Source organism: Eucalyptus grandis, chromosome 9 (assembly GCF_016545825.1).
Source record: "Eucalyptus grandis isolate ANBG69807.140 chromosome 9, ASM1654582v1, whole genome shotgun sequence".
NCBI lineage: Eukaryota > Viridiplantae > Streptophyta > Magnoliopsida > Myrtales > Myrtaceae > Eucalyptus > Eucalyptus grandis.
In genome coordinates this window covers 2,029,717-2,039,955 of record NC_052620.1, presented here as the reverse complement: position 1 = coordinate 2,039,955, position 10,239 = coordinate 2,029,717, and the positions used below count along the sequence as shown (strand labels likewise).

Sequence of the window (10,239 nt, the reverse complement as noted above, 5' to 3'; positions counted from 1 at the left end):
TTATATAAAGAGACATACTCATTATAGATGATAGTATAAGCAAATCTCACACATTTTAGCTTTTCACTATCCCTGTCACTATATAGACAATCATAAGCACAATATGTATCCTTTTGAAACTAGATAGCCTTCAAATTGATGTTAAGCAAAAAATCAATCAATCTAAGAACATGCTCCAAGGGAGCAGTAGCTTGACCATGAAGCAGATCGTTTCTTACCTTCCACGCAAACTATTCCGAAGAAACTGCAACATCACTTTCTGCTGTTCTTTGCCGTTCCCCCATTTTTGCTAGAGCCAGGTGAACTCGGATTGCCAATCACCAGAATTCCTGTTAATAAAGAAGAGCTCCAGCACGTTGCACCTGACTTTAGAAGAGAACTGCAATTTAAAATCAATTTCCCTGATGTCTTTCCAAGGAGGAAGCACAGAAATTATCTCATCTACAGACCAAATTCTCATATCGCTTGACATGCAAAATCATCAGTGTATCATAACATGAAGTGAGACTTCTGACCACAAACATTTGGGGGGAAAAAGAGTGTATCATGATAATACAATCTCCAATGTTTCCTTAATCCATTAATGCAGCAGTCTGCATATATTGATAAATGAGCTTACTAGGTATGCATTGCCAATGCTACCAAAAAGTCTTGAGATAGGAAACGAGATAGAGTAATCTGTAGTTGCACTAGTTGCAATGCCCAGGGATCGAGATGCGTGATTCAAGCCATGAATAATTTGGTCTTATGGAAGCTGAAAAATGCTTATGGTGGCATAGCATCGAACACATACATGCATAGCATTCAACAAGCTTGGTCATTTTCTTCCGCATGGTCTAAAATCTGCTGGTGCTGACAATGCAGAAGTCATAAATGCAGTCTTGAGTTGCATATTTAACTCATACAGAGGACACACTTTACTAGTCTAAAGGAAAAACTCAAAGTGAAAATGAAAAAGCATTCTAAAGCTTGCAAGAAGTATCCAAAGTAAATGGACACCGCCGCACTACTTCTTCTCATCATTTTGTGGCCAGAGCACCTACAAATAAAACCATACCTTCTCAATTCAGATGTAACTTTCAACTTTTCAGCAGTCAGAATCAATCTTTACCAATAAATGTAGCAGCAATCGAGTCATATCTAAAGTGGAAAAAGGCTCTCTATGACGGGGACCAGTTCGTATCTCGCTGACAATGGAAGAATTGAGAATTGTCCCGTGATCGGATTCCAAGAAACTCGTTCTTTACAATATATTTCCATAAGAAGCTCGCCATTCCACATGAAGCCATCAAATCTTGTTACTGGTACAGTAGCCTCGAAAGTATACAGCTTAGTCCAAGACTCAGGGTCACCGTAGTCTCTCATAACCCAAACGAAACAAGCGCAATTCAAATCAAACCGCTCAGTCGCCTCCCCACCGCTAAACAATACAGCCAGCAAGCCATTCAATACCGCCACAGACAACACAAAATGGAGACTGTCTATGAGAAGCATCTCTTCCGGCAGAGCCATTTTATCAAACACCTCATCCGCAATATTGAACAAGGCTATGGATACGTCAAACACCTCACCCGCAATATTGAACAAGGCTTTGGATCCGTATCCATCCCACTTTCCATTAAAAGAACACCAGTGCAGATTCCCATTCAAGAAGACCGCACTGCTGCCGTGGCAGAGAAAGGAACCTCACAATTTGAAGTCCTCCATGAATCTGCACGGAGCGAATAAACCTCGATTCGAGACTCCCTGTCGCGGAAGCGCCGATGGCGATCACCTACAAATCGGATAACCCTCACGACACGATAGTCATTAGACTTACCGTCGAAGCAAAACCCTTGAGCTACACGAGCGCCCCCCATGGAAAGGGGTTGCCTCCGCTCCGGACGGGGGAGCTGAACCGCCTTGTGCTTCCTGGTGAATAGATTCCACAGATACAGCGCCCGCTCAGTGCCGTCACTGGAACTCTCCGAGACGCAGATCAAACCGTTACACGAACCAACGAGGGCATAACGGTTGGGAGGAGCAACGAACGGGATTTCGATTTGCGACGGGGAAGGAGACTGGGCGAGAGGCGCGTTGGGGAACAGAGAGCACCGGTTCTGAACGGCGTCGTCGCCGCAATCTAGACACGCGAGATGCCGACTGGAGGCGTGGTGGGCGGAGTGGCTCCAGTGGAGGGCACGAAACGAGGGTCGTCGATGGCAGATCGCCACGACCGGCAGACGCACCTGAATCGGAGGAGGATCTCGCCGGCAACCGCTTCAGGATCTCGACGGCGACGTCGTGAGGGAGCTTCGGGCCGCCACCCTCATCGTCGGAAGAAGAGGAACTCATGGTGGCTTTAGGAGTTGAGAAGGAGGAGCGAAGTAGAGAGAGAGAGAGCTGTAGAGAGCTGGAAAGAACTACGCTACAGAAGTGGCCGTCGCAGTCCCCCGTTACTTAACACCATTTTGTCACGTGACTTTGACACAGGAGTTTCCTAATGTAAGCTCTGTGCTGACACAGCACAATATTTTTCGATACTTTTTCTTTTGATATCACTCTCTCTCTATATCTGCGTGTCTTTATATACTATTTCATATAAAAGATTATTAATTATTATCAGATCTCATTTCATAGAAGAAGCAATATGTAAAGAGTACAAATCATATCAAATCAAAGACTCTTAAATAAATAAGTGATGATAGAGGTAAATATCATTCCTAGACCCGAACTGAACATTTCGAGCCTTTTTGAGTTGGGCATCGTTCCGGATTGGGTAAAAATTAAAAAAGAAAAATCGAGTATCCTCATGAAAAAATTAAGAAAAAAATAAAAGGTAAAAACAATCTCATCACTTTTTTTAGTAACTACTCACTTCATCCACTTTATTCCTCTGATCAGATGGGCCTCATTGATTACACATCTCTTTTAAGATGTGGAGGCAGGGTTTTGGAGTTTGGACCCAACCTTTGGAAATCAAGATGGTCTTGACTAGAAACCACAATAACCATAATAATAATAATAATAATAATAATAATAATAATAATAATAATAATAATAACACAATTAAGTTCCATCCACTTTCTTTAATAAATAGAAATATGTTAATCATACATAACAATCTTGTTTCATACATGTGCATAGCTTGTGTCTTGTCTCTAACTTAAATTTTTGTATATATAAGTCGAGACCCCTAATTGTCTCACTTTTTGAGAGCCACATTTAGTCTTTGTGTATGTATTACTCTAATTATAAAGTAAAGATAAAATAAAAGTAAAAATAGTCAAATAAAAAGGACAGAAAGGTAAAGGAAAGATATTAACTACTTGCTTTCTATCGAGAAATAACAACCGATAAAATTCCTTAATTGTTCTTATATGATCTCATTCTTTGGCTCAATGCGAGGAAATTTAGAATGCTCCTTTTATTTTCTTCTACTTTTTCAACTTACAAAAAAAAAATGTTACTTTTTAGTTATTAAAAAAGGAAAATGTTCATTATAATTGCTTTTTGGAAAGGGGTGAAAAGATCACAAGTTTGAGGAGCTGTGACAGAGATATCTTCCACAATTTATGGTGCCATTCTTAACGGATCATCAAAATTACAAAATATTCAAATATCCAACTGAAGACAAGGTTGGAAATGATGATGGCGAGGAGGGCAGATTCTATGTCTAAAAAAGTCAAAAACTTGTCAAAGAGAGAATTACTGGACAAGCAAATAATTATCCAGGACCCACTTGGAAATAGAAGATCCACACATACTTGACTAAAGAAACAAGACATGTACATACTAAAATATTATTAAAAATTATCCACGTCAGCATTGATTATGTTACGTAAAACGGTCGGCGTTTATATTAGCAATTTATGTTCAAAAGTAGCCAAATGGACTAAATTGATAAAACATTGAAAGGTTATAAGATTCAATTGACAAAATTGAAATGTTTAAAGTGAATTGGCAAGAGTATAATAGGTTTAGAATTTTTTTGGACAATTTTTCTTGGTACTGGAGACTGTAGCATGAATGGACCACAAGGAACAACTTTCAATACAAGGATTCCACTTCTACAGGCAAACAAACATCTTCTTGATAATGAAGGAAAATTACTCCTTCATCGATCGTTCTTGTTGCTATCTGCGCAAATTTCCTTGCATCTATGAAGTATCGCACTGATAGTCCACTCAATATCAATCTCATCATCATCATAGTCATCTCGATCACTGTGAAACAAACTGCCGATTCAGCGGTCCACCTCCAAACTCGAGGGACAGTACACGAGTCTATCTAGCTAGAGGTCCAAGATTTGGTTTTCTGTTTTGCTGCTTGTTTTAAGGGACAAAAGCATGGTTGGCTCTTTCTAAAGATTTGTCGGATGAAAATGATTCTCCTAGAGATCTTGGTTTCCCCGGCTTCCCCCGAAATCACTTTTCCCAAAAGTCCCACTTGCAAATAATCCATGTGGCGGTCAATGAACTCTTCTCAAGGTTCTAGTTTCACCTTATCTGAACCATTAAGGTTTAACAAGATATTAAACTCCATCAATGGAAGAGACAGCATGAAGTTCATGTCTATCAACATCAATGTGGTCTACTCACAGTAGAACCCATGTTCTAGAAGTGGAGCAAAGAACAGATTCCTCTGAATTTCTCCAAAATAAAATGTAAGTGAATTGGAAAAGTAGGCACCTTGTATAATGGTACAGAAGGCCCTGAGTAGATTCCTAGTTATCATAATCAAGATCTTGCAGTCATGTAAGGAAATGATAAGCGCGTACACTGACCGTGAAACCCCCTCTTTCACGGCGCATTTCTATAAGCAAAACTAGTGTACACATGGCAGCATGCTAATGTCGCGTTAGTGAGTGGAGAAAAACAAATCGATAGAAGGCCTTCAATTCTACCCTAATGAGAGTACGGTTCATTCTTAGCTTTCTCAGCTTTTGCGATGCACCGTATAAAGCCGAGAATCATCCATTCCAAAGACATGCCAAAATAGTACTTATGGTGACAGGTTGATGATAACTGCATCAGCTTTACGAGTATACTCCTATCTCACATTCAGCTTGTTCTGTATCTAGGTGAAGAGATGGAATCAACCAAAACCAATAGTTGAAGTGAAAAGTGAAATGAGCAAATGAATGCTTTCGGTGTATTCGTGTTTGAGAGAAGAAAGTATGAATTCAAAACAAAAATCAGCACTGCAATCAGTATTTTTGACCTTCATCTTGAGTCAGAGGATCGCTGAGGCTGGGATGGAGGTGCTGAAGGTGACTGAGTTTAGATAAGATCAGGTAACATGGTTTAAAATATCCAATTTAGGCATTTATAATCGGATACAATGAGCTTGTGGAAACCAGCTGAACAGCTCTTCTTGGTTGGATACAAGTCTTGTTTGCATGTTAGTCGTGGGATGTGGAGGATCAAAGCTCCCATCCATGCACGGGAAAGGAAGACCACTGGCGTTAGAAACCAAGGCACGTCACTTCAGGGATTTCTACCAGTCTTTGACTCCAGATTTTTTTTTATTTTTTATTTTTTTTTTGGTCGAAAAAGAAGTGACTATTACTTAATTAAAGAGAAGTCTTACAAACCACAGAAGGGGAAAGATCTGCGCATAATATATTCCATAGGGAAGAGGGGGGGAAGACACCCAATTACGTGGTAGGGTGTTTTGTCGATGGTGTCGAGCAATCCAATCCGCCACTGCATTGGTTTCTCGTGGGCTATAAATCACCATGAAGTCGTTGTTCTGCTAAAGCCCATGCGTACACCTGTGAACGATTTCTTTAAGGTCCCATGTACATGCGGCCCGGCCCATGACCATTTCTACTGCAGCATAACGGTCACTTTCTATGAAGTAGCTTCCGTTCGGCTTCCAAGATCCCGCACGTGGTTCGTCTTGAGTTCGTGCGAAACGATATCTCGTGAGAAAGTGCTTGAGTTTCCGCTTCAGCTGCCGAGGAACCCTAGGCGTGGCCGCGAAGCCGTCGAGAACCCTTCCCGGCTGCGTCTCGTGCGATACCGGCGACGGAGCGAGAGGAAATCTCCGTCTCCACGACGCATCTACGTTCAACTTCAGGTTTTGCCCTTCCGGAGGCCTCCAGTGAGTGGGTGAGTTTTGATTGAGAGCTCGCTCGCCTTTTTTCGATCTACCGTGCTGAGCGTGTACTGTTGTTCCTTTGCTATTAACAGCGGAGATCTGCTGGTTGGGGTTCCTTTGCGCGGAAGATCCGGTTGTTTCTCGCCTTCCGGATGTTCCATAGGATGAAACTAATGAGTTCACGATCGGGTGAGTTCGATCTCTTCGGAAAGCTTTTAAAATCCACGATCCGTGCGATTGATGCTGTTATTTGGCCCGATCTGCTCAAAATCGGGTCTTGCCATACTCGCTTTGTCCATTTGCAAAGAAACAGCAAGTGCTCGTAGTTTCCATACACGAACAACATATCGGGCATCGTGGGTCACTTACAATTTTTCTTCTATATAGGTTTTCCTTCGTCGGGAGGGCATTTTGGCATAGACTCCAGATGAAGAAGCGAACCTTTGGAGGCACATCAAGACTCCAAATTTGTGTCCACAAGGTACGTGGCGGTTGAAAGGAACATGATGGCCGGTTCTGATCTGTGTTGCTAGTGGATTTTCTTGCTTCATTATATCCGCTCTTGACAGAATATTGTCCGAACCATTGCCTGTCCATATAAGCGTGTCTTGCGTTGGTTGCTTTGATGTAGGGAATTGCTACAATTTCGTTTGCAATTTTTTCTTCATAATGATTGTAAATCAGTTGCTTTTTCCATTCTCTAGATTCTCGGATTGATCGGTTCAGACACAAATTTAGGCTCTGTGTGGTTTGATGTCCCACCTATTGTGCCTTGTAATAGCCACCTGTCTTCTCTTATGCGAATTGATTTCCCATCCCCTACTGACCATTTAACATTGCTTTTGATGGTATCTCTGCCAAGCATTAAGCTGCGCCAGCCCCATGATGGTCGATTTCCCTTGGATGCATTCCATAGATCTCCATGAGGGAAATAAATCCCTTTAATCATTCTACTCCATAGAGCTGAAGGAGAGGAAAGTAGACGCCAGGCTTGTTTACCTAGCATGGCTCGATTGAAGGTAATCAAATCCTTAAAGCCCATGCCGCCCGCATCTTTTCGAGTTTTTAACATTTCCCGGTTTTTCCAATGCAGGCCTCTTTTCGCATCACCATTCTGCCACCAAAAAGACGCAATCCGTTGTTCTATAGCTCGGCAAATCGAAACAGGCAGCTGAAATATGGACATGGCATAGGTAGGTAGGGATTGCACCACACTCTTTATTAGCACTTCCTTACCAGCCTTTGTAAGCATTTTTTCTTTCCATCCCGCTAACTTGGAGTTTACTCATCCGGGATCCACGAAAACATCGTTTTTTTGGATTGTCCCCACTCGTAGGTATGCCCAAGTATTTTCCTGTTTTCTTTAGTATAGGGACTCGCAATTGTGTGGCCAGATTGTGTTTCAAAATTTCTGGGCAATGTCCACTAAAATAAACCCCTGATTTATTCAAATTTACTGATTGTCCCGTTGCATAGCAATATTGGGTTAATATGAGGGCAAGGTTCTGGCATTCTGTAATAGTCCCATCTAGAAAACATATAACATCATCGGCAAACATCAAGTGTGATAGCTGAGGGCAATGTTTATTTACCTGTATTCATTTGAGTGTGCCTTCTGCTAATGCTTTCTTCAACATCCAGGTTAAGACATTGGATATCAGGATGAAGATATAGGGTGAGAGGGGATCGCCTTGTTCGAGGCCCCTCAATGGATGGAAGAAAGAGGTAGGTTCACCATTGATCTTTAAGCTGAAAGTAACTGTTGTTATGCATTGCATAATTAGGGAGACCCATTTCGCATCGAATCCCATATGCAACATTAGATCCCTCACGAAATCCCATTCTATGCGATCATATGCTTTCTGCATATCAAGCTTTACAATAGCCTGATGTTTTGGCCTATGCATATTTTGACCAATCATGTCCAAGACGATCTGATTGTCTTTACTTCATTAAGATTTACGAATAAACATGCAAAAGCTAAGCTGTTTTTGCAGATCATGCGTAGAGATTTAGAACTCCGACTTGGATTGAGACTGCAGACAACTTACATAGACATCTTTCAAACATGTTACTCAGTGAACCATATTCGTGGTGTGCATGCTTTCGAAGCTAAAAGATCTTCAGATCTTGCCAAGAGAGAACTATCTGCAATTTGCATTAGATAACGCAAACCGCACGAGGCAAGGCTTCTGTTTCAGAAACAGATCTGTGTAGGCAGAAATCAACAATAAGCAGAACACAACGACCTTGAAGTCCTCATCTTAGAGAGAATCATTTCATATCCTCATTGAATTTTGAATCCATACGGTCAGATCAATGTCCTCCTTTTCTCATCCCAGGACCAAACAGATCTTGTTCTGTACATGTATCTATCATAATCATAACTATATAACTAACTAAAAATCACACGTGGTTGGCACAGTTGGCTGAGTATTAGTTTCTCCAACCAACCACAGTACTAGTGGCAGGACCGGTGCTCGACACCGTCAGGCCACGGTTATACATGCGCTGGATTTCTTCCTAGTACTCTGTCAAAGACTTGTCCAGTAGGGCCGGCGTAAGTTCCGCCACATCTTCCATCCTCAGTTTGCGGTTCAGCCTTGGACTCAGTTCTTCCCTCAGAGGGAAACCATTGATTGATTTTCTTGCCCTGCTCTTTAAAACTTTGGAGTTTGTCCTCAGTTTACAATGATGGACTTGTTTGCAGGTTGGGTCGCCAATGCACGTTAAAACTTTGGAGTTTGTCCTTTTTAAGTTCAATTATTTCTCATTCTTTAGAATAAGATCTAACAATTGATTGATTTTCTTTGGGAAGTTTACACTCATCGATAATTAGATATTTTGTTTATAAATAACGAATACATCATTTTGTCTTACAATGTAGTTTTCCACTATTTTGTGATTATGAAATTAAATACATACCTTTTTTAATTGGTGCCCCAAATTTTGAGAAATCTAATTGGCAGACTAAAATTGCATTTCATTTCCTTTTTCCATAGACAATCTATTTGAGAGGAAAAATATCATGAAACATATCTTCAATTTTTTAACTTAAATCTACAATATTTCATTGGTTTTGCTATTACAAAAATTTAGTGGTGGGAAGTATATCGCCAATAAAGAGAACCTTTAGTCACGATGCCAGCATTAGTAATTATGTTATCGAAGATTTATTTACTCCTCTTTATTTTGCAGATTAAAGAAAAAACGGTGCAACAGGGGGGCAATAAAACCAGAGAAAGTATTGATGAAGATGATGATGATCCAATTAACATAACCAAAGTCAACAGAAAGGAATTAAGGATAGGAGGGCATGGTAGGCATCGGGTCAAAGATGCCAAGGTTGTGCTTGAAGACAATCAATCGACAAAAGAAGAAGAAGAAGAAGAAGAGATAGATGGACAAATTGATGGGGACGCTGATGAGGAGGTCTGGGTTGGCAGCGTGTCAAAGAAGGGGCAAGAGAGTCGTGTTAAGGGTTTTCGAATAATTACATAAATTTGCTCGAAGCACCGGAGTGTTTGGTTTAAAAGTACTCTTAAGGGGTACAATTGTTAGAAAATCAAATTCAAAAACTTAAGGTAGAGGAAAATGTTAGAAACAATTGAGGTCTAATATGATATAGTGTTAAAAAGTCCAACAAAAAACGTTATCAAGCACAATGAAAACAACCACAACTCTTAACAAAATTAGCCCCTAACTTTAAAATTACTCCCTAATTTCGAGCCTTTAGGATGAATTTACCAGGTTAGTTACACCCTAATCTCAATTAATTAAATGCTAGCGCTTTTATTGGCATAGGTATTGGAAGAGTTAAGTGTTAGATACAACAACAGAATACATATATATCCAACAAAGTATTTTAAATATAGCATATTCCCCTATCAATACCATCGAGTGATTTGTGACACCGCAAGTTTCTGAACTCTTTCTCATTGTCTAAATAAGCATTAGCTGATTCAATTGTTTAAGAAGTGCACTGGAGCACTTTTTGACAAACTCCTATGTCATAACATAAATTCACAAAATTTTCAAGACAGAGACTGCTTTTGACAACCATAAATTAGGTTGACAAACCTAATGTTTAGATTGGCAAGAAAAAAGGCTGGTGCATCAATTGTTTAGCTTTTAAAGATGGTAGCAAGAAAATAG

At 40.4% G+C, this 10,239-nt stretch overlaps 1 long non-coding RNA gene across 1 annotated transcript; it reads right to left on the bottom strand.

Annotated features, from left to right (window-relative positions):
- Positions 1-2,406, bottom strand: LOC120288134. Its single transcript, XR_005546414.1, has 2 exons — positions 1,058-2,406; positions 1-366 (listed from the first exon to the last, which is right to left on the bottom strand). It is a non-coding gene; the product is annotated as an uncharacterized LOC120288134 (long non-coding RNA).
- Positions 2,407-10,239: the final 7,833 nt, after the last annotated feature.